This window comes from Lissotriton helveticus, chromosome 4_1 (assembly GCF_964261635.1).
Source record: "Lissotriton helveticus chromosome 4_1, aLisHel1.1, whole genome shotgun sequence".
In the NCBI taxonomy this organism is placed as follows: Eukaryota; Metazoa; Chordata; class Amphibia; order Caudata; family Salamandridae; genus Lissotriton; species Lissotriton helveticus.
In genome coordinates, this window is record NC_136063.1 from 1,114,979,682 (window position 1) to 1,115,002,788 (window position 23,107).

A 23,107-nucleotide genomic window follows, 5' to 3' on the forward strand; every position below is an offset into this window, starting at 1 on the left:
TGTTGTAAAGTTAAGTGGTGTAGAGTTTCATAGAGCACGGTGTCCTAAAGTGTGTTAGAGTGGAGGGTGGTAGAGAGGAGTGGAATGTCATAGAGTGGAGTGGCATAGAATGGAGTGATGTGTCATGTAGTAGAGTGGAGTACCATGTCACAGAGTGGTGTGTTATTCAGTGTCTTAGAGTGGAGTAGCGAAGAGTAGAGTGGCATGTCGTAGAGTGGAGTGGCATGCGGTGGAGTGGAGTAGCGTGTGTAGGGATGGAGGTGATGAGATATCATTTTCAATCTCGCTGTAATGTCTTTAAGGGAGAAATATAGCTCTTTTGCTTTGCAAACGTCAGCATAGTCTCCATGATTGTTGATGTTATCGGGCTGTGTTTATAGCCAGCTTTGCTTTGTTTTAGTAACCAATCACCTAATGATTTCCTTCTTAATTGTATTTCTAATCTAATTTTCTATTGATTTTCTGTGTCATGTGACCAGAAATGGTTGTTTCAAATGCTTTTCTAATGCTTGTGAAATGTCATTGCTGCAGACTAGTTTATATTCTAACCTCATTTTGGTTTTTAGGTCGAGGTAATATCCGGTCTGCCGAAGGCAGAACCGGAAGTACCGAGATCTTATGTTGCTTAGATGGCTATTTCTCCCGCCTCCTCTTTTTGCCTCTCCTCTATTGGCTGGCTCCCTAAACGGAGGCCAGCCATTGGAGGAGAGAGCCGTCCCTCCAAATAGGCTCCGTCTTTTTCAGATTCGGGGGCGTGTTCCTTGCTGTTCTTTCCACTTTTTTCCCACGCCTCTTTTGAACAGCAGAACACGCCCCGAATCTGAAAATGGCGGCGCTTTTCTTTATGCCATTTCGCGACGACCGCCGCACCAAGAAGTCGCCGAGTCCTCGCCCCTGCTACTGCATTACTGCAACAGAGCTCGCAATGGCCAGGGAGTTAGGCGGAGGCAGCCCGGCCCAGACAGAAGACACGCACAGGATCGCAGGTACGGAGCGGGAGCCAGAGTGCACAAGCAGCAGCCCCACTACACCCCGTCCTGCAGCTCGCACAGCCTGCACTCCCCATGGCCACCAGCGCCGTGCTGAGCATGTCCTCCCGGCTGGGCCCGCAGCGTCTCTACCCGGGAATGCATCAGGAGGAGCCTCCCGTTTTCGCCCAGCTCAAACCAGTGCAGCCGTGGAGCCGCGTAATAAAGTCCTAAGCCTGGTGACGGATGCTCAAAAGTTCAGCCGTTTTTTTTGTTGCCCTCATCTCTCTCTTCCCGATGCATCCCGGAGCAGGCAGCGCCTGTGGAAGGCTGGCACACAGACACTGACACATGCCACAGGGAGCTGAGCGCAGCGCCCAGCCCCAGAAACCGCACAGAAACTTTCCCAAAACTTTTCCTGTGCAAGTTTTTCTTCCCTCTCTTGCGCGTCTTCTCCACCCAGAAGAGTTAGTCCAAGTGCGCAAACAAGGGACTGGAGCTGAAGCGATAAGGCCCGAGGAAGGGCGTAGGGTCGGCAGGCTCTGCCACCCCCCCCCCCCCCACACCCTGGACTGTCACCCCGCTGCCCTTGAAGAGGGCTCCGCAGAGGCTCGGGGGGGCCGAAGAGAGGTTACTCCACCATAATACAAACTGCTCTGGAGAGGAGAGAGTGAGCTGCCTCCCGCGGCCATGCAGGCGCGCTATTGAGTGTCCAGCCCCCTGGGGGTGGTGCCCTACCTGAGTGGCGAGCAGAGCTACTTCTGGGCGGCGGCGGCCTACACGGGCATGGCAGCGCCCATGAGCATGTACTCGCAACACGAGCAGTACACGGGGGCCGCGGCTACGGACCCTACGGCGGGGCGCCGCCGCCGCCCATGCAGCCCAAGGACATGGTGAAGCCGCCCTACTCGTACATCGCGCTCATCACCATGGCCATCCAGAACGCGCCCGACAAGAAGATCACCCTGAACGGCATCTACCAGTTCATCATGGAGCGCTTCCCCTTCTACCGCAACAACAAGCAGGGCTGGCAGAACTCCACCCGCCACAACCTCTCGCTTAACGAGTGCTTCGTCAAGGTGCCCCGGGACGACAAGAAGCCGGGCAAGGACAGCTACTGGACGCTCGACCCCGACTCTTACAACATGTTCGAGAACGGCAGCTTCCTGCACCGCCCCCCCACACACATAAAGAGCAGAGCAGCACAGACCTTGCATCTCCACACACCTCTTTTGCGCTCAGCAGTCTGCGCTGGAACCACACACGCACAAACACACACACCACCCTCCACTCAACAATGAACAGGCTGGGGCTGCCAGCGCTTCGATGCTGCAGCAGGTCAGTAGCCGCTAGAAGAGGGTGTGCGGCGGGTGAGGTGGGCAGGCAGGGCTTGGTGTGGATGCTGTGTGGTGCTTGGAACGGGCGTGAGAGGTCGGCGTAGTACTGCATAGGAGTTTAACGGTGTGCAGTACCATTAACGCTATAAAAAAATATATATATAGCGCTTCACACGACACGTCTAGGTTTCTAAGCGCTCTAAATAAAACGTGTTGCTTTACTAATTGAATGGAACTCGTACCAGTGAGCAGTTATGTAGGAGGCATGGGGTTGTAGGGTGCAATGTAGAGTTTAGGATTTTTTTATTTGTGTGATAAGCAGGTTTATTAATTGAATGCAGGAGGATTATAGCAGTGCGGTCCAACATGTGATTGTTTGGAAGTGGTTTTCTCTCGTGGTGTAGAAGATTTGGGGTGAGTGTAGAGTGGTTAAAGGGGTTTACAGTGCATGGAGGAGTGGGGACAGTACGCAGGATATGTGTTAGCATAGTCTGTGTGTGGCGCTCGGTCTGTGTGTGTGTGTAGTCTGTGTGGCGCTCTGTCTGTGTGTGTGTAGCGCTCTGTGTGTGTGTGGCGCTTTGTCTGTGTGTGTGTGGCGCTCTGTCTGTGTGTGTGTGTGTGTGTGTAGCGCTCTGTGTGTGTGTAGCGCTGTGTGTGTGTGTGTGTGTGTAGCGCTTAGCGCCCTGTGTGTGTGTGTGTGTGTGTGTGTGTATAGCTCTGTGTGGATCGCTTTTTTTGTAGGTGGCTCTATGTGTGGGTGACTGTCTGTGTGAGAGTGGCTCTGTGTAGGTGGCTCTATGTGAATGACTGTGGGTGGCTCTGTGTGTGTGGCTCTGTGTGGGCGTAAATGCAATTGGTCATGCATTTGCGAGCGATTAAGCTATTGGCATTGTAAATGACAATGCCATTTATTTAACGATTAAGCTATTGGCAATGTAAATGACAATGCCATTTATTTATGATTAAAAAAAAGTCATGAGCAATGCCAATAGCTCTACCTTTAATAATGCCGAGACCATTGCATTGTAAATGCTTGTTGTTAGCATTGTGCTACATTAGTAGCCCAAAATGTATTTAGGCCAATCATTGTCCTCCTTTCAAAATGAAGTTGTTAATATTATGTACTTTCCGAATGGCCAATCATCTAACTCTGTATATATTTATTTGTCCGTCTCTGCGTTCCTCATTCTTGTATGTTAGTGTAGGTGTATGATGGTTTGCCTTTGCCTTGTTGGGAACAGATTCATTTTTTTGGGCCAGAAATCATGTAAGAAAGCAGATTTGGAAAATGGTTTAGGTTTGAAAGCAGTAGAAATAAAATGGATTGGTGAAAGATGTTTGAGATGGAATCAGTTACTCCCTCTACTTTCCTGTTAGTAAAGGTGACCATCTCCACTTTATGGCTATCCACTGGACTGCAGGGGCGTAACACAGGCCCCCGCAGCCCACGCGGTGCGGGGGGGGGCCCTAGCTCCAAGGGTCCCCATCGGCCCTGCACCCTGGCTGGAGAGCTCCTAATTGAGCCCAGATGGGGCCCCCATAAGTACCGTGCAGGGTGGCCCCCTTACTTTTCGTTACGCCAGTGCTGGACTGGCAATGATATTGGACCCTAATGTGGAGTTAAACTTGAAATTTGAGATAAAGGAGACCTTTTCCATCTTAATGTCTATGTTTTTGACCACACATTTTGTCTTCTCAAGCATTTGTCAGAGATAAAATGGAAGTAGTTTACTCTAAATGATGCTAAGTTTTAAAAGACTCAAAAACATGTCAACAAGGCAGTCTCAGCATTCCTTCAATTTCATGAAATGTCTTCTATTTTTCATTTGAATATACAATATTCCAATGCAGCACTGTATAGTGCTGATGGTGAACCTTCTACAACCTATGGAAACCATATTTTCATTTCAAACCTAAAACTTCGGCTGGATAACCATATTTAAATATGTTTTGTTGAAAGAAAACAAAGGCTCTTTTAATAGTCACCCTATATTATGTCTAATTTTATTTACTCTATTGTCAAAGCATTGATCTCTATGATTACATAATTATGCAGAATGTCAGCAACAATATATAAACCAAGACCATTTTTTCTGAAAGCTGTTTGCCCCCAAAATAATGGAGATTGTACCAAAACAATTCTTTTTCATACATCTGGCACCCTTATACCTCAGAGATAATACCAGAAATGTAACTTTATCCAGTAAAACTACCAATATTGGTTCTTTTTTAAAATCTTCTATAAGGGAATTATAACATTCAGTCCCAATTAAATGTTTTATTTACAAAATTCTATTACAGAGTCAGGTACCTCAAAATTATATCTTGGGGCCGTATTAGGATTTCCTTTTTTGTGCGGGACCAGCACAAATGGGTCTTGCGTTTTTCTTTTTGCCATCTTTGGTGCATACATTAACTCAAAATATCTCTGAGTTGGTGTATGCTTTGCTGACAAAAAATCTTGGAAGCAGAGCAGTAATTGCCTCGATGTGTTTCCGAGTTCTGCTATCAGCAAAACCTGCAATAATTTGGAGATATTTCAAGCTAATGTATATAGCCAAGGCTTCAAATAGTGATTCACATATCCCTTGTGGACCTGCACTGCGCGGAAAATCGGATTATGATAGGCCTCTATAGGTCACAGATTCACATTGTGTGAAATATCCAACTTTCAATATGAATGTTTGACTTAAGTGCTCAAGTGCCGACATTTAGAAGTCCAGATTTGTATGCCCCATTCGTATAATTAGGACTGGTGTGATTTTGCCTTACAAAATTGAATTTACCACTTATACTGCAGTTTACTTGTGAACACATACAATTTCAGTGGTGGGATTGTGGTAATTCCAGGATGGCTCTGCCTGCTAAGTTTGTGAAAGCCATAAAATGTTTAAGTTTGTAGATATTTACCAAACTTTTGTAAGTAGTTTTGCACCCTGAAAATGGTTGGTGAATGTATTCATGTGAAGGGCAGGATTACATATGTTTAAAGTGTGAGAATGAGGATGGCCTCCTCCTTTGAAAATAATCTCATACCCATGATCTTGCAGGATGTCCAAGAGCTACAGAATCCAAGGGTAGCTAAATATGCACAGCGTTGACAGCCACTTCAGTGAGATACCAGGTCTTTAAATCAGCTGAGATGTTCAAGTTAGGATGCATATTTGATTACTAGCTAGCACCTAGGACTATTTTAAGTTTAAGTCTTAACCTCAAGCTTTACTTGTAATTTGAACATTGGAACGTCGAGCGCTCCATTAAAGACAATGGAGCGACTCAGGGCTTCTAATGAATGTTATAAACCTTCTGCTCCAACATTCCAACATTTGTCTTTCTGTTTCTTCCTTTTTACTTTAGAACATTCTACCCTTAGAGGGTGGAAGGTTTTAATAGCCTTATAATCCTTCTGCCTCAGGCTATACTTTTTGTTAAAGTCCCGCAGCCTTGTTATAGGTAACCCTGGGAAAAGCACTACGCTACGTTTGCGTAGTTTGCGAAGTTTCCGCTTCTTCGCACTACGCAAATTGCACGTAGCACAGTGCAAACACACGTAGCGTAGTGCAGTGGTCATTTTTTACTGGCTCGCGGTCCTCAACGTCAAGTTGGCGACCGCTAGCAAGCAAAATAACATCCCGGCGAGACTTTTTCCTCGTTCGCGATCAACAACATCAAGTTGCCGATCGCGAGCGTGGAAAATAAACCTCCCGGCGAGATTCTCAACACAGGGAAGTCAGGTTTCTCATTGCAAGTGGGCGCGTATGCTCCCGACCGCTCGCGATGAGAAACAACCAGTCCGCGTTGAGAAAGTTGCCGCTCGAGTAAAAATCTACTCGAGTGGCAGAAAACTACAGCTCACACAGTGCAAGATGTACGTTTTCAATGATTGCACAGTGCCGGATGCTTGTCCGCACTGTGCAGTCATTGAAAATGGCATCTTGCACAGTGCGAACAGGCTACTACGCAGTTCGTATAGTGCTACGCGTAGCTCGCTAAGTGCACTTCGCGTAGCTACGCGTAGCGCTACTTCGCGAACTACACCCAGGGTTAGTTATAGGTCCTCGCCTGAGGCTTGGGCCTATAACTCAGGTTCAAGGCTTTTAACAACCAGCATATCCCTCCGCTGCGGGCTATAAGGTTATAATAGTGATCTCAGTGTGCACAAATTGTCCTCAAGGGAAAAGCACTGAGTCTAGATATGAGATGTTATCAAAAAGGTTTGCCAGGAACTGTTCATAAACAACATTTTAAGTGACACAGTTAAAAACAGCATGGAAAACAGACTGTATGTTAATTTATGTAAAGTTTACATGCTTGATTTTGATAAAATGAAAGTGGTTTAAAGGTCGTTCTAGTCTTGGCCTTCAATATTTCCTTACCCTGGAATAATGAATAGGCAAGTGGTAAAGAGCAGCAAGGACTCAGTTAATGGCATATATCAAAATAATTAGTGACAGAATGCTCACGGGAGAACTAGTAGCAAACAAGACCACAACCTGATACTTACCCTATGTTGATGTCGGCAAGACCCTTTGGAGGTTCAGTCTTGACCCTAAACTTGGCGAGTTAATATAAAAAAGTGCCTTTACGAAAGGAGTCACCCCAGCATTTTGCTGCATTTGCAAGGAGCCGTGGTTACGGGTGAACAAACTCACATCAGAGCTTCAGAAGAGGCTTCCCTAATCACAAGTGATCGTTTTGCTGTTGCTACAGTATTATGAAGCTGTGAAGTGATTGTTGGGTATATTTGTGGTCTTGAATTACCTTGAGTGACCATTGGGAAGCCAATTGTGGGATTAAATTCCTGGCCAAGGAAACCACAAACGCCGGATCCCCCACACAAGTCCCCCTGAAGCTCGAATTCCAGCTAATTCATGGTTTTCAGGGCAGTATCCAATTTTGTTTGTTCTTGCTTTTTACAAAATTGCAGACCTGGCCGGCCCAACGACTTTAGCTCAAGCTTACAGTTGATATCCTGGAGCTGAGAATTCATGTTGCTATGCAGGTTTGTGGTCAAATGCCCCACTCAGTCTGGGGCCATGCTTAATTGTGGCTGCAGTTTCTAGGCTGGTTTAAGTGGGAAAAGGTGCTTCGGGTTTTCACAGGCTTTATCCAACATTACATTTGGACTATCACCTCGAACTGCAAACCGAGCAAAAAGCACCACAAAGTTTTTATACCAGGGCATTTTTTTACACATTTGCACCCAAACTATATTTTCTTGTGTCAATGGTGTTCTTGGAATGAAATGCTGCTTCTCGAGAGGGCGGGGTAGGGGGTGCCATAGAAGAGTCATTTTCTGATCATGAGTGTTTGTATGAATATGTACTCATCACAGTGGCAGGGAGCACTGGCTGGGTACAGGAGGATGCTTTTGGACCTTGCACCCCTTTGCAGCCCTGCATCCTAGCCTGCACAGGTAACAGCTGTGGGGCGGGGGGAGTGGACAGAGACGGGATAGGGAAAGTACAATAAATAAAACCACTTAACTTGCGCTTGTGAGAGAGCGCAAACTGACTTAAATGTATGAGTACATCACACTTATCTGTAGTAAGCACAAATCATGAGGAGAAATGCCATGAGTGCTAATAGTATCTGCAATTATATTCTGAATGTATAGCTAATGTAGAGATTTAAGTAGAAGTGGAACTAATACAGAAATGTGTGACATTATATGATTTTATTAGATGTGATTATTTTTGAATCTATGTCGTGAAGCTGTTAAAACATAAGATGGTATGCGGTTAAACGCAGAACGTGGTAGGCCTCAGGGCCAGAGCTGGAGGGAAAGGGAAGGTGGTTCTTTTCACGACATAGATTGTATTAAGGTTTTTGGTTATTGCATTAAATAGGCCATGATTTATAGAAATGTTTACTTAATAATAGAATAAGAGTATTAACATGCTTTAATTAAATGTAGAAGTTGAATGCTATAATCATAATGAGAAATATTGTAGGCCTGAAATGTTTTAGCATTGATTTACACGTACATGTCTGGGCTGAGAAATGTTGCAAGCCTTTTTCTTTTTAGAAGTATATGAGAGTTGGGTTCTTGGCTACAGATATCTGTCTGCAAAGGAAGAGGGGGGATCCAATTATAAATGAATGAATAGAGGTCTGTTCAGTAGACGGCCCAGACATGGAGGAGGGTTTTGGAATGTTTAAGGGGTATCAGCGGGCCGGAGAAGAGTCTGAGAAGCAAGGTCAACTCTAACGCATGAGGCCCAAGACAAAGCATCATGGAAAAAGCCAGAAGTTGCACCACGTGAGGGGCGTTCCGCAAGGGGCGTCTCAATTGTTGTTGACTGTTTTGTATTAGGGACAGCACCCCTGGGTGGAGTTAGAGCAGAGACCTGAGGACCCTTTAGAGAGCGGATGGGTAGGCAGAGAGGGGTCATGACTGGAGAACTTTAGGTTTTCACCAAGAGACTTAGAGTGAGTGACTTCCCTTGGGGGTCATTCACTGCTGACACCTTTGTTAGGTTGGGATTTGGTTAAGTAGGGATACCATCTAGAGCAGGGTAGGGACAGCCTAACCTTTGCGTTTTCCTCCAACCTAAATGAAGGAGAGATATGCGTCTATGCTGATAGCTTTATTATTCTTAGAACTTGTGTTAGTGATTTCTGTTGCTCGTCTGAGGGCTTTTCGAGAGCACATGTATGTAATTGGACCTGTGTATCTCGTGAATCTCATTCTGAGATGCTTGTATTTGCAGCTTATCATTTCTTTACAATAAACTTTTGAAAGCTAGAAGTTGTTTGTGATCTTTGGGAGTAGAGTCCTTTCTTGGGTGAACTAACTTGGAAATAGGTGCACTTTCTTTCCTTACAGACAGGCAACAAAGGTTCAGTCGACCAGATCGAGGTTTGGATCAATAGATATAAGGTATCGATCAAAATCTCGCCCTTTCAGTTGGTAGCTATAGAGGATGGTTGCCTTCTTGAGGACGGTGACCTAGGCCAGGTTAGCTTACCCCAAGGCCCCTAGAGATCGATGATCGGAAGAACAGCCCGCTGGAGAAGATCCGGATGACGTGAGACAGAAAAAGCAGCAGTATCGGTTGAGAGTGAGTATAAAGGGTTATGCGTGTTAGATTGCGGTGTTTTGTATTGTATCTATGTTGTAATGTCTGGCGGAGTTGAATGTCTGTAGAGTGACTGTGGAACAGGTTGTGAGCGCGCGCAACCGGTGGAAATCTTAAGTTCAAGGAGAGCTTAAGTGGTTCGGGTGTATCGGACACCCAGAGTAATTGTCAACTAGTGTGAAGGGGGTCATGAGGTACCATTGATCACCCGAGAGACCGAGATAGGGGGAACGTAAGAGTGAGTGCGTGAGTAACGGACGCTGGTCGGAAGTTACTGTGTGTGTAAGCAACCTATCAGAGAGACGATAGACATCTCGTCAGTTGTGTTGACAATTACAGATAGACTGTGGACGTACAGTCGAGAGAAGTGACCGCTTGGTCGGAAGTAGTCATTTTTCGGTGTATGAATGGGACGCATGCATAACCGGGAGACGAGTTGAGAAAGGAGGGGTGCTGCTGCGAAGCGGAGAAAAGTGACGTCAGGTGGTGTCGCGACGTGATTGGCCGACAGGAGAAAGACCGCGCTGTGATAGGCCAAGCTAGCAAAGCCGCGACAGGATTGGTGGATTGTCATCAGGAAGTAAACAGAGTAGCGAGGCTGGATTTTGTGCGCATAATTATGAAGTGTTTTAAATGGTTGAAAGCGGTGTTTAAAAAAGAGAAGCGGGGATCGTATGAAGGGGAAGAAGCCCCGCCGGAGGGTACGCCAGCTCGTTACATGGCAGTAAACGTTGGGTTGCATACGATCCTTTGGATATCAGAGTGGAGTAAGATTACTGAAGGAAATGAGGAACTGACGTTCCCGAAGTACGGGACGTTCAGATTAGAGGTGTTACATCGATTAAAATCAGTCATGACCTCAATGAGACCCTTGCCTAGACCGACCCAGTTTGAAGCTCTTGAAGCATGGATTAGGGCAGCGCATGAAAAGAATATGAACAGACGACAAGAAAGGGTGAAACGATCGGTAAGGGCAGTGCAGGATGCCAGGTGGGATGCGGATGCTAAAAGATGGAGAGTGCATAATTTGGAAATAAATAAACTGTACCCAGTGTTAGAGGCGCCAGTAAAAAAAAGCCCCATAGAAGAAGATGATGAGAGCGAAACAGAGGATAGCCTGATAAACAGATTATTGACAGACAGGCCACCCCCGTATAATAGAGCAGGGGGAGAGGTCGAGAATACTGAAGGAGAAAAGGGGGGCAATGCAGGAGAGCATAGACCGCTTCCCAGTTCAGAGTGGGATCCTGAGCCAAAGAAAGAGCTGTCCCAGCCTAGTCAGGTGCAACAGGTAGTCGGGAGGTTTGTGGTACAAAGAGCGCCGGAAACGGAAAGCGCCACATCCTACCCATTACCAGATGCACTACAGGTACCTGTTACCATAGGTCCTATAATATCGATATATGACCAAGAGAGAGCAAGAGGGGAAGAACGGGTACGGAAAGACAGAGAAAGAGCAGAGAAGGCAAGGAGGAACGATACCACTAATTCCCCAAGTCAGATGCCGATACCCAGAGAGTGGAGTACACCGATGCACACAGCAGGGGACCCAGGAGGAGATCCTGGGGGCCCTAGATGGCCAATGGATCTGAGGGGATCTGGACGAAAATCCTTTCAAGAGCTAAATGAGTACATGAAGCAGTGGGATGAGGCAGTGAAGGCTCAAAAGAGCATCAATGCTGCGGAAGCTGAAAGGGAAAGTCAGGACAGCAGAGCACGGACTCACTGCGGGGCTGGGGAGAGTAGCCCGGAGTGGGACTGTAGAGGGAGTAGGGGAGTCACCCATTGGGCCCGGAGTGGAGGTAGAACAGACCTGGAAAACGGGGGCCCCGGGAGTGAAGGGGTGGCGCGCCCAATACTCAGTGAAGGGGAGAGGAGAGCACAAGAGTACAGAAACAGCTTTAAATGTCCACACTGTGTGCCCGGCACCAGAGAACTGAATGGGAGTTGTGAGAGGTCGCACCATAGTCCCTGTGATGACGGCAATGAGCGCAGCCCAGGGAATATGGGGAACCAGGAAGGATCGTATCGGATACTGAGCAATACGAGGCAAAGAGAGAGTAGCGAACAGAGGGAAAATAACAGAGAGGTGTGCGGTGAGAGGAGAGAAGAAGAAGAGAGTGGGCAGAGAGAGAGTGGGGGTAACAGGCCCGTGTTCCATCACCTTCCTAGATCGGATGGCCGAGCATGGGACCTGGAGAGATGGGAGCGAGGGAGACCACCCATTAACTCTCCCGAGCCCAAACGCAGAGCTCGAAGTTGGGATGGGAGGGAGACCAGTGAGCCCCCTTCGAAAGACATATTGCGAGCTGAGATAAAAGCCAAGAGACTCGATGTCTCCAGTTTAAGGTCAGACCTGGATGACATGGTAGATGGTACCCTGCCTTTAGAAAGAATGGAAATGTATGAACAGGATGAAATACTGTATATGGCAAAAGACATTACTCGAAAAGCGAGAGCAGTCCATGAGAAGTTAGTCGAACTAGCAGGCAAATATATGGTGGACTTGTCAAGAACCAAAGCATTACAGGGTAACCACAGGCTACATTACTCAGATCGAGACCTAGATGAGAGGAGAACGATTGGGCTGAAAACACACATAAGGGAACTGATTACTGGAATAAGGACATGGAGGGCACTAGATAAGTGGGAAGAGAGGTGGTCCAAGAAAGGGACCGGCAGGAGAAGCATGATTGGTATGACACCAGGACAGCAGGGAATAGAAGCTTACCCTTTGCGTGAAGTCGCAAATGGGAACTATGTACATGTCCCTTGGAGTAGGGGAGATTTAGCTGCTTTTACCACCTCTTTCCCCAAATTACGTGAAAGCCCAGTGGAGTGGTACAAGCAAGTGGAGAGATTTGTAAAAATCTCAAAGGTCCTTTGGATAGATCTGAACACGCTGTTTGACATTGTAGTACCAGGCGATCTGTGGACAGCATGCAAGGTTAGCGCTGAGTGGCCCATAACGGAGCCAGAGAGAGATGCCAAGACTAATGGGCCGTCCGAGATTGTGATGGCAAAATACGAGAGAGTGATGACTTGGCTGAAAGAGAAAGTGCCAATGCAAGACATAGATTGGGTCAGAATAGACCGAACAAGACAGGAACCCAAAGAGACAGTCCACGAGTATTACGAGAGATTGCTGAAGGCGTTTAAACAGTATAGCGGCTTGGATGTAATGGATCCAAAAGACATAGGGCAATTTGTGTCCAAGTTCGTCCTGGGACTGAGACCGGATATTAGTTTAATGATTCAGCAACACTCGATTTGTTGGCAAACTAAACCCTTAGACGAAATACTGAGATATGCCAGGTACTGCTGTGATGAGATAGACTCTAAGGCTAAGAAACTAAAGGAAAAGTTGATGGTGGTACAGATGCAGGCAGCAGGGAAGGGGGGACAACAGCAACAGCAGCAAGGAACAGGTACAGGAGGAAAGAAGCAGTACAGTCAGAACAAGGGCAATGAGGAGAGTTCCACCTTTAGACCCAGAATAGACATAGCTGCCTTGAAGAAAACGACTAGGTGCCACCAGTGCAACGAGGTGGGGCATTGGAAACGCGAGTGCCCTTACAATGTAGAGATAGGAGAGCAAGAGATAGAGGAGGAAGAGGTCCAGAGCGCGCCTACAAGAGGGGTAACGCCATACCAAGGAAAGGTGCTCAAAGGGGGGGGGGCTCCTCCCCGAGCCCAGTTCCCGCAACCTCCTCGAGTAGGGAGTATGGGTAAGACCTATAGACAAATGCCCCTGTTTGTGGAAGGGGAAGAGTGCTATTATGTGGACCCATTAACCGGACAGAGAGTGGAAAGAGAAGACTGCACCCTCGGGGCAGCCTTGGAGGTAGATCAGAGGGGACCCTATGTGGAAGCAGAAGTAGCAGGGTGCCCTACGACATTTCTGGTGGACACAGGAGCCACTAGATCCACGATCAGATCAGCTGCAGTTCCAGACCTGCCCATGTCTGGAGAGACCATACAGGTGGTAGGGGTCGCAAACAGGAGAATAACTAGCCAATTGACGGAACCGGTGCAGGTGAAAATAGGGAAGTACAGTGATGAGCACCAGTTTGTGGTTTGCGATTCAAGTCCTGTGTGTCTGCTAGGAAGAGACCTGTTGTGTAAATTGAATTGTACTATATACTGTACACCTCAGGGAGTGGAGGTATTGACCAATGATGATGATGCAGATTTCAAAGTTGCAAACTCTAGAATATGCGTGGAACTGTACCCTACTTTAACAGTAGAGGAGCTCCCCTGGGACTTGAGAGAGACAGTGGCACCAGAAGTATGGGATTTCACTGGGGAAGAGATTGGATTGGTCAAAGGGGTGGACCCAGTGAAAATTGTAGTGAAACCGCATGCTGAGTTCCCAAGAACACCCCAATACAAATTGACTCCAGAAACGATTGCAGGCATAAAACCCGTGATCGAGTCCATGATTAAACAGGGAATACTGAAAGAAATCGTGGGTAGTCCATGCAACTCCCCGATTATGGGTCTGCAGAAACCAAATGGGAAATTTCGGATAGTGCAGGACCTTCGAAAGATTAATAACATAGTCGTTTCGTGTTGTCCAGTGGTACCGAATCCATCAGTGATACTGTTTCAGATTCCATTCCAAGCTGAGTGGTTCACTGTGATCGATCTTTGCCAGGCTTTCTTTTCGATCCCTCTGGACGAAGAAAGCCATTTTCTTTTCGCATTTAAGCTGGAAAATCGCGTCCTAACATGGTGTCGTATCCCTCAGGGGTATACAGAGAGCCCATCGATCTTTAACCAGCTTTTGAAGAAAAATCTTGAAAGTCTAGTGCTGCCCCAGAAGTCAGTTCTGGTCCAGTACATAGACGACCTCCTTGTGGCGTCAGAAACAGAAGAAGCTTGCAGGGAAGACTCCATTGCTTTGTTAAATCACCTAGCTGCCAATGGGCATAAGGTGTCCCCGGGAAAATTGCAGTACTGCCTGACAGAAGTGCAGTATTTGGGACACAGAATAGAGAAGGGCAAACGAAAAGTGTCACCAGACAGGATAGAGGCGATCATGAAAATGAATGCGCCTAAGACACAGAGAGAGGTCAGGATGTTCCTAGGGATGGTGGGTTATTGCCGACAGTGGATCGTGAACTTTTCACTGAAAGCAAAGCCCTTGCAAAAACTGACGCACAAAGAGGTGAGTGATCCGGTACCATGGGACAAAGACTGTTTGATGGCGTTCCTACAGTTGCGAGAGGACCTGTGTCGTGCTCCGGCATTGGGAATGCCTGATTACAATAAACAATTTTTTCTTTACTGTTGTGAGAGAGAAGGTTGCGCGTTGTCTGTGTTGGTCCAAATCCATGGGAATGCCCGTAGACCAGTTGCTTATTTTTCGGCTACTTTAGACCCAGTAGCCGCAGCGTTGCCCGGATGTCTCAAATCCGTTGCTGCAACGGGTGTCAGCATTGAGAGATGTGAAAATATTGTCATGGGGCACCCGTTAGAGGTGTGCGTGCCACATTCTGTTGAACTGTTAATGACCAGGACCAAAACACAGCATCTGACCAATAGCAGGCTCACGCGCTATGAGCAAGTTATTCTTGCTGCAGAGAATGTGACCCTCAAGAGATGCTCTGTTTTGAACCCTGCTACCTTGATGCCACTTCCAAATGATATTGAGGATGATGATGAATATACAGACCATGACTGTCTTGATGTGACTGAACTATGCACCAAACCCAGACCCGACATTGTGGATGAGCCACTGACTGACCCAGATGAAATTTTCTTTGTCGATGGCTCATGTGTAAGAGACGAAGTTGGGCAGTTGAGAGCAGCTTATGCTGTATGTACAATTACTGGAGTTGTGGAAGCTGGGTGCCTGGAAGGAGTACACTCCGCTCAGGTAGCCGAGATTATTGCCCTGACACGTGCTTGCTTGGCGAGCAATCAAATTCGAGTCACCATATACACCGACAGCCAATATGGGTATGGGGTAGTTCATGATTACGGGCAGTTATGGTCTCAAAGAGGGTTCATGACTTCTTCAGGCTCTCCCATTCGCAATGGAGAGTTTGTGCGCCTGTTGTTAGAGGCATTGCAATGTCCAGCAAGTATCGCAGTTGTAAAGTGCACCGCACATACCAGAAATGAGGACTTTGTTTCGAAAGGCAATAGATATGCTGATGAAGTTGCGCGGTATTGCGCGGAACAAGGTTACTCTTTCACAGAGGTGGAAGTGGGTGGAATAAATGTAAGAACTGAATTAGCCATGATACTGGAAACTGTTGATACTTGGGATGAACTGTCAACCATGCAAGAAAATGCTCCTGATTCTGAAAAGGAAACATGGGAAAAGGCAGGATGTGTAATGGGTGAGACCCATTTTTGGGTCTCAGCAGACGGCAGAGCAGTGTTGCCCAATGAGATGGTGAGTCCAATGGCTAGACTCATACATGGTCCCGTACACTTAGGGAGAGATGCTATGCTGAGAGTGTTTAGACAGACTTGGTACAATCCTAAGTTTAGAATAGCAGCAGAAGCAGTGTGTCAGCGTTGTGTGACCTGCCAGCAGCTGAACGTAGGGAAAAGAACACCAGTTGCACTAAGTCACATAGGAAGGTCTGGAGGTCCATTCAATCGAATGCAGATAGATTTCATTGAAATGCCAAGGTGCAACCGCCTCCGATATGTCCTGGTGATAGTTTGTGTGTTCTCCAGATGGGTTGAGGCATACCCTACACGTAGGTGCGACACCCTCACAGTGGCCAAGTTACTGCTCAGAGAAATCATTCCTCGCTTCGGGGTGCCGGCCTTTTTGGAATCAGATAGGGGAACACATTTTAACAGCGAGCTTGTGAAGATGGTCTGTGTAGCGTTAAATATCGACCAAAAGTTACATTGCAGTTACCGACCAGAAGCCTCAGGAATTGTGGAGCAGATCAATGGCACGATCAAGTCCAGAATAGCTAAAGTTTGTTCCTCAACGACCCTGAGTTGGCCTGATGCCCTGCCATTAGTTCTCATGAGCCTTCGTAGTACCCCAGACAGAAGGACAGGGTTGTCACCACATGAGGTGTTAATGGGGAGAGCAATGAGGCTGCCATCTGTTCCAGCTACTGCACTGTTGAATATCACAGATGATATGATCCTGGACTATTGTAAGGGGCTGTCTGACGCCATGCGTTCTGTGTCCCTTCAGGTGCAGGCTGCCGAGGTTCCAGCGTGCCAGGGCCCTTGCCATGACCTGTATCCTGGGGACTGGGTCCTGGTGAAGAAACATGTGAGAAGAAGCTGCTTGGATATTCGTTGGCGTGGACCCTTCCAGGTCATCCTGATCACGAACACTGCTGTGAAGGTGGGAGGCCTGCCCAATTGGATCCACGCGTCACATACGCGAAGGGTTCCAGCACCTCTAGAAGAAACAGCTCCTCTCTCGGATAGACGTCCAGCAGAGGACCGAGAAGCCATAGAGGGGGCTAGCCAAGCTGTAGAGGTGCCAGCGGAAGCAGGGAACGAGTCTGACCAGGCTGAGGACGGTCAGTACAACAGCGAAACAGACGACGCTACAGAAGGAGAAAGCAGCTGGGAGTACGAGTCTGACCCTGACAGGTCTGAAAGAGAGCGAGAACAGACCAGAAGGAGAAGGAGTAGAAGGGCACGTGGAGAAGCTAATTGGCCGCAAAGAAGGAGCTCTAGCCTGAGGTCAACTCCAGAGGTAACCCTTCCTCCGATATCAGAAGACTCAGACCCAGAAGAAGGTGCTCAGGGCGCTGAAGCACCGGACCGAAGAAGGTCAAGAAGAGTGCGTGTGCCTAACAGAAGATACTCCACACCTGAGTGGACATATCTGGCGACAAATGTCTGTGAAACCGGAGACAGGGAGGATCCGAGCGGTGGTGGTGTCCAGTTCTGAGCCCATTATCACCGTGGAAATAAGACTGTTGGTACCCGGTGTCGAACAAGAAGGGTCACTAACATTCATGCTCCCTAGACCTCCCCGCCTCAGCAAGTTAAAACACATGTTCCTTTCAGAATTGCAATTCCCCGACTTTGGTACAACGATAACAGCACATGAAGAGCACAATCTTCGTTTGGAAATACTGAACTATGCTATTGAAGCTGCAACCACAAATCTGATAGTAGACTGTTAAAAAACTTTGTAAATAGAGCAAGCAGAAAAAGAAGATTACCTAGCGCCCAGGAAGCAGAGAATTTTAGGGAACTTCCCTTGAGTTGATGGAGAAGGGCTAGGGTTGTCTTTTTGAACTGTTAAAGGACTTTTGTGAAGAAGGTTGTCAGCCTCCAGTTGTGTGGATTCTAAAGACAAAAGGATTAAAAGGAGACTGTAAAGGAACGAGAGGAAAAGAACTTTTTGCTAAGATAAGAGAGAGCCAGATTGTCTGACGAAATGGAGGCCGGCACCCCGAACCGCAGAGCTAAATGTATAATAGGTACACTAATAGTAGGAGTGATAATATTAATAGCTTTAGTGGTAACAATTTCTTATGTAAAGGGACATGAAGAAGAGGTAAAGGTAACTGATGCGAATTCTGTAGTAACGCTTACACCTACTGTTGCTGGTGAGAAAAGGGAAAACACTCAAGAGAAAGCGTTATTGGCTGCAGAAGCCCGCAGGTTACATGTAGACGAGTCCCAAGGAGACTTTAGGTCAAATGCTTATGCTAAACTCTTGTATGAATACGTGGATGCCATGGAGGTTAAGGATTGTTATGTCTGCATGCAGTTGCCGGCATCTGTAGACGAGGGTATTAGATACCATCACCTCCCTCTGACATATGGCATTACATGTAGCTTATTGCTTAGTATATTTTATGAGAGAGATAGTTTTGAATACTATTTCTCTAATTATGATTCAGTATTGCCAGAAGTCCCAAATTATAAGCAGATGAACAAATGGGACTACTGGAAGAGTGAAGACAGATTGGCCAAGTTCTTCATTCCTTGGATTACCTTAGATACTTCACATGCCCGTAGAAATAACCTGACATGCAAGGTGTCAGAAGTCGAGAAGAAGTTCATAGGGCAGGTGGATGATCGTTACAGGAGACAAAAGATTTTGAAAAAATCAGGACAATGGAAAACAGATTGGACCGAGGAAGAGAAGTCACACAAGAGAAAGGGTAGTAGTGGTCCAATAGCTTTAGATAAAGCGAAGAGAGGAAAGCTATGTCTTCACCGAGCCAAAACGTATTATGAAAATGTATACGTGGGTGAAGTTGACTGTGAACATGCTTTTAATTTAGAGTACTACACTAAGGATTTCCTGAAGGGAATGCAAGTGATTCCAAATGTGTATTTTGTATGTGGAAGAAATGCTTACGTGAGACTACCTGACAACTGGTATGGATCATGTTATTTGGCAATTGTCTTCCCCAAAATATATCATGCACAAGACCTAGTGATCATTGAGGGCAAGACATCATCGAGGGGAAAGAGGGATGTAGGCGATGCAGAAATGGTTGGAGATGTCTTTGGAGCTATGTTCCCTCTTTTGGGAGTAATCCTTAATGATGTTAAAATTAGACGACTGGCAACAGTTGTCGACAGGTTGTCTGCCAGCACTGCTCAGTCCTTAATGCTGGTAGAAGGAGAGATGCAATCGATAAGGGCTATGGTTCTTCAAAACCGTCTTGCTTTAGATGTCCTACTAGCAAAAGAGGGCGGAGTCTGTAAGGCTTTGAAGGTCCAGGAATGCTGCACATACATTCCAGACAATTCGAAGCCCCTTGAGAAAGTTATTAAGAACATAACTAATATTCACAAAGAGATCGAAGACTTGAGTAGAGAAAATGTCTGGGAAAAGGTGGGCCACGGAATGAGTACAGTTGGAGGGTGGTTTTCCACCTTAGGCAAAAGCTTTGTATGGTATATCCTAAAGCCTATCATCATAATATTGATCTGTGGGATAATATTGTGGGGATTGGTGAGGGTATTCAAATGGTACAGAGCAAGAAGGTCAGAAAGGGCCCAAAGAGAGCAGCTGCAGAGATTGGCTGCCATACAAGATAATCAGTACAGGAGCCTGAGGGCTCTGGAAGCGCAGAGAATGCCAGCAATAACTGCAGTTTAAATGTTAGTGATGACCCCGAGAGGTCATCAAAGGGGGGAACTGAGAGAGCGCAAACTGACTTAAATGTATGAGTACATCACACTTATCTGTAGTAAGCACAAATCATGAGGAGAAATGCCATGAGTGCTAATAGTATCTGCAATTATATTCTGAATGTATAGCTAATGTAGAGATTTAAGTAGAAGTGGAACTAATACAGAAATGTGTGACATTATATGATTTTATTAGATGTGATTATTTTTGAATCTATGTCGTGAAGCTGTTAAAACATAAGATGGTATGCGGTTAAACGCAGAACGTGGTAGGCCTCAGGGCCAGAGCTGGAGGGAAAGGGAAGGTGGTTCTTTTCACGACATAGATTGTATTAAGGTTTTTGGTTATTGCATTAAATAGGCCATGATTTATAGAAATGTTTACTTAATAATAGAATAAGAGTATTAACATGCTTTAATTAAATGTAGAAGTTGAATGCTATAATCATAATGAGAAATATTGTAGGCCTGAAATGTTTTAGCATTGATTTACACGTACATGTCTGGGCTGAGAAATGTTGCAAGCCTTTTTCTTTTTAGAAGTATATGAGAGTTGGGTTCTTGGCTACAGATATCTGTCTGCAAAGGAAGAGGGGGGATCCAATTATAAATGAATGAATAGAGGTCTGTTCAGTAGACGGCCCAGACATGGAGGAGGGTTTTGGAATGTTTAAGGGGTATCAGCGGGCCGGAGAAGAGTCTGAGAAGCAAGGTCAACTCTAACGCATGAGGCCCAAGACAAAGCATCATGGAAAAAGCCAGAAGTTGCACCACGTGAGGGGCGTTCCGCAAGGGGCGTCTCAATTGTTGTTGACTGTTTTGTATTAGGGACAGCACCCCTGGGTGGAGTTAGAGCAGAGACCTGAGGACCCTTTAGAGAGCGGATGGGTAGGCAGAGAGGGGTCATGACTGGAGAACTTTAGGTTTTCACCAAGAGACTTAGAGTGAGTGACTTCCCTTGGGGGTCATTCACTGCTGACACCTTTGTTAGGTTGGGATTTGGTTAAGTAGGGATACCATCTAGAGCAGGGTAGGGACAGCCTAACCTTTGCGTTTTCCTCCAACCTAAATGAAGGAGAGATATGCGTCTATGCTGATAGCTTTATTATTCTTAGAACTTGTGTTAGTGATTTCTGTTGCTCGTCTGAGGGCTTTTCGAGAGCACATGTATGTAATTGGACCTGTGTATCTCGTGAATCTCATTCTGAGATGCTTGTATTTGCAGCTTATCATTTCTTTACAATAAACTTTTGAAAGCTAGAAGTTGTTTGTGATCTTTGGGAGTAGAGTCCTTTCTTGGGTGAACTAACTTGGAAATAGGTGCACTTTCTTTCCTTACAGACAGGCAACAAAGGTTCAGTCGACCAGATCGAGGTTTGGATCAATAGATATAAGGTATCGATCAAAATCTCGCCCTTTCACTTGCTATATCGCTGAATCAGCAAGTAAGTGGTTTTATTGATTTTTTTTATTTTACTTTCCCTAGCCCGTCATCTGTACCCTCCCTGACCTGCCCTGTCCCCACACCTCACCCAACCCAGCCCAGCCCCGCCTCACCGTTGTTACCTGTGCTGGCCGTGCCTGATAAGAGCTGAAGCTGCAGAGCCCTTCTCTGTGTTGTTTTGCTCAAGAATTGCTCACTACCAGCAAAAGCTGCACCAGACACAGTTTATATCATGTGAGCAGAGATTTTCATGCCACAGAAATGGAACTGTGCCAGGAGCTAGAATTCCTTTTGCCTGCATAAATATTAGTGAAGTGGTCCCTCAACCAGGCTACATGTCACCCAGGCTCGACTGTCTAAATTGTTTTCCAGAATAATAAACTTGAAAGGTCAACAGAAGGATGGTATATTTCACATGCATATTATTGATGTGTTAGCTTTCAAGTATATGTTATACTTCGCATCAGACTATTTGTTAGGCAGATTCATTTTAAGAAAGCATGGCCTTGAATGTATCATTTTAAGCCCCTTACAAAGTTATATAAAAAGAAGCAGGAAAATAATTTACATCAAAAACCACTTCTTTTCCATGATCTGCTTTTCCAAATCTCAATGACACAAAATCTCACCAACTGAGAGTGAAAACGGACACCTTTGTCAGACAAAATCAATCCACTCTGGTTGACGTACTTGCATGCACTGGCCTTAAAACGAACCTTTTCAGGAGTTCTTCCGCTGAAATCTTACTTTGTGGCCTGAGTTCGAAGAATGTCAGTTTGGAGGTCTCTCCTTGTGCCACTGGAATGTAACAGGCGTTGTTTGCTTTGATGCCTCCGTCCAGTGCTTGAAATGGAAAAATTGAAGTGCTGGTACTCTGTATCAGAGTACCTGCTTGTTTCTGAGAGGTGCTGGTACTCTCCAATTAAATGCATTGCATTTCTCTTGAGAAGTCCCGGTACTCTCCTCCTCAAAATAAATAAGTGGCGGTACTCCGTACCGGACAGTACCGGCCCATTTAAAGCACTGCCTCCGTCTATTGGCACTCCTGCGCTGTAGCAAGGTGACACCCAGAGTTCAATCAGGCAAATAACATAACTATGTCGGTGCTGCCACAGGGTGTGTTATTTTTTTTGTTGCTTTATTGTATTGTGTGTTATTATGGGGCAGATTGGCTTGTGTGTGAACGAGGCCTGCCTGCTGTCTGCTTTTATTGTCCTGTACTGCTGTCAAATTTCAATAAAAAATGTTTCAGATTAAAAAACTGAAATATCTAATGAACGTTACATTGTACTTCGTGGTGCAGAGGAAAAATATTTGTGTGGTTCACAGTGAGCGCTTTAAAAATAATGCTTGCGCCCATATGTGGAAGTGCGTGAATGCCATGAAGTGCCACCATAAGGTCTTTATGTATGTTTTCTGAGCTGCAACAACGGAGGGTCAGGTAGAGGTGCGAAGGCGTGAGGGTAGAGGGAGGCATGTTTATGAGGGTTCCATCGCCCACTGGAGAAGAGCGACAAACTGGAAGAAGGGGAGATGCAGAACAGCCAATAGAGATGTTGAGGCCCAATTTGTAAACCAGGTTTGGATGCAGGCTGGCTCAAATATAAAACAATGGTAGCTGCCATCACGCATGAATGTTCACTTCATCTCACAATTACCATAAAATGACAGTGACTACTCATTTAGAGGTACTGTGAAATTTCACACCTAAACACAGCAAGCACACAGCAAGCATTAAAGTGGAATGCTGATAAAGACATTTAGGGCCCTATTACGACTTTTGGAGTTGCGGGCCGCCACCGCCGTGCCCCCACACTGCCAAGAGTCACTGCCGCCTGCCACATTACACGTTTTTAGGGCTTGCCTGCTGATGCGCTTGCGCATAGCTGACGAGCTCTATTGTGGCTTAACTAGAGTTTAACCACTGGCGATTTGATGCAGTGCACGTGAGCGCGTGCACAATGCCACCAGCCTTCCTCCCACAAGCTTGCCCCAGGCCGTGTCTGCATTTGTCCTCCCCTAATTATTCACGCGCGCTCGCCTTTCTGTAGTGCCTCGCTTTCCCCATATGCTTGAAGGCAATCTGCTTCCCCGCAACCCTGGTGTTTATGGCTTTTCTCGCTTGTCTATTTGATTAAGCACTCTGTGATAGTGGATACGTTTTTCAGCTGTCTC

At 46.3% G+C, this 23,107-nt stretch overlaps 1 protein-coding gene and 1 pseudogene across 8 annotated transcripts in view; both read left to right on the forward strand.

Annotated features, from left to right (window-relative positions):
* FHOD3 (formin homology 2 domain containing 3) overlaps window positions 1-23,107 on the forward strand; it is a 1,303,582-nt gene that overhangs the window by 520,939 nt on the left and 759,536 nt on the right. The window lies entirely within an intron of this gene.
* LOC144826842 (forkhead box protein C1-A-like) lies at window positions 1,659-2,269 on the forward strand (annotated as a pseudogene).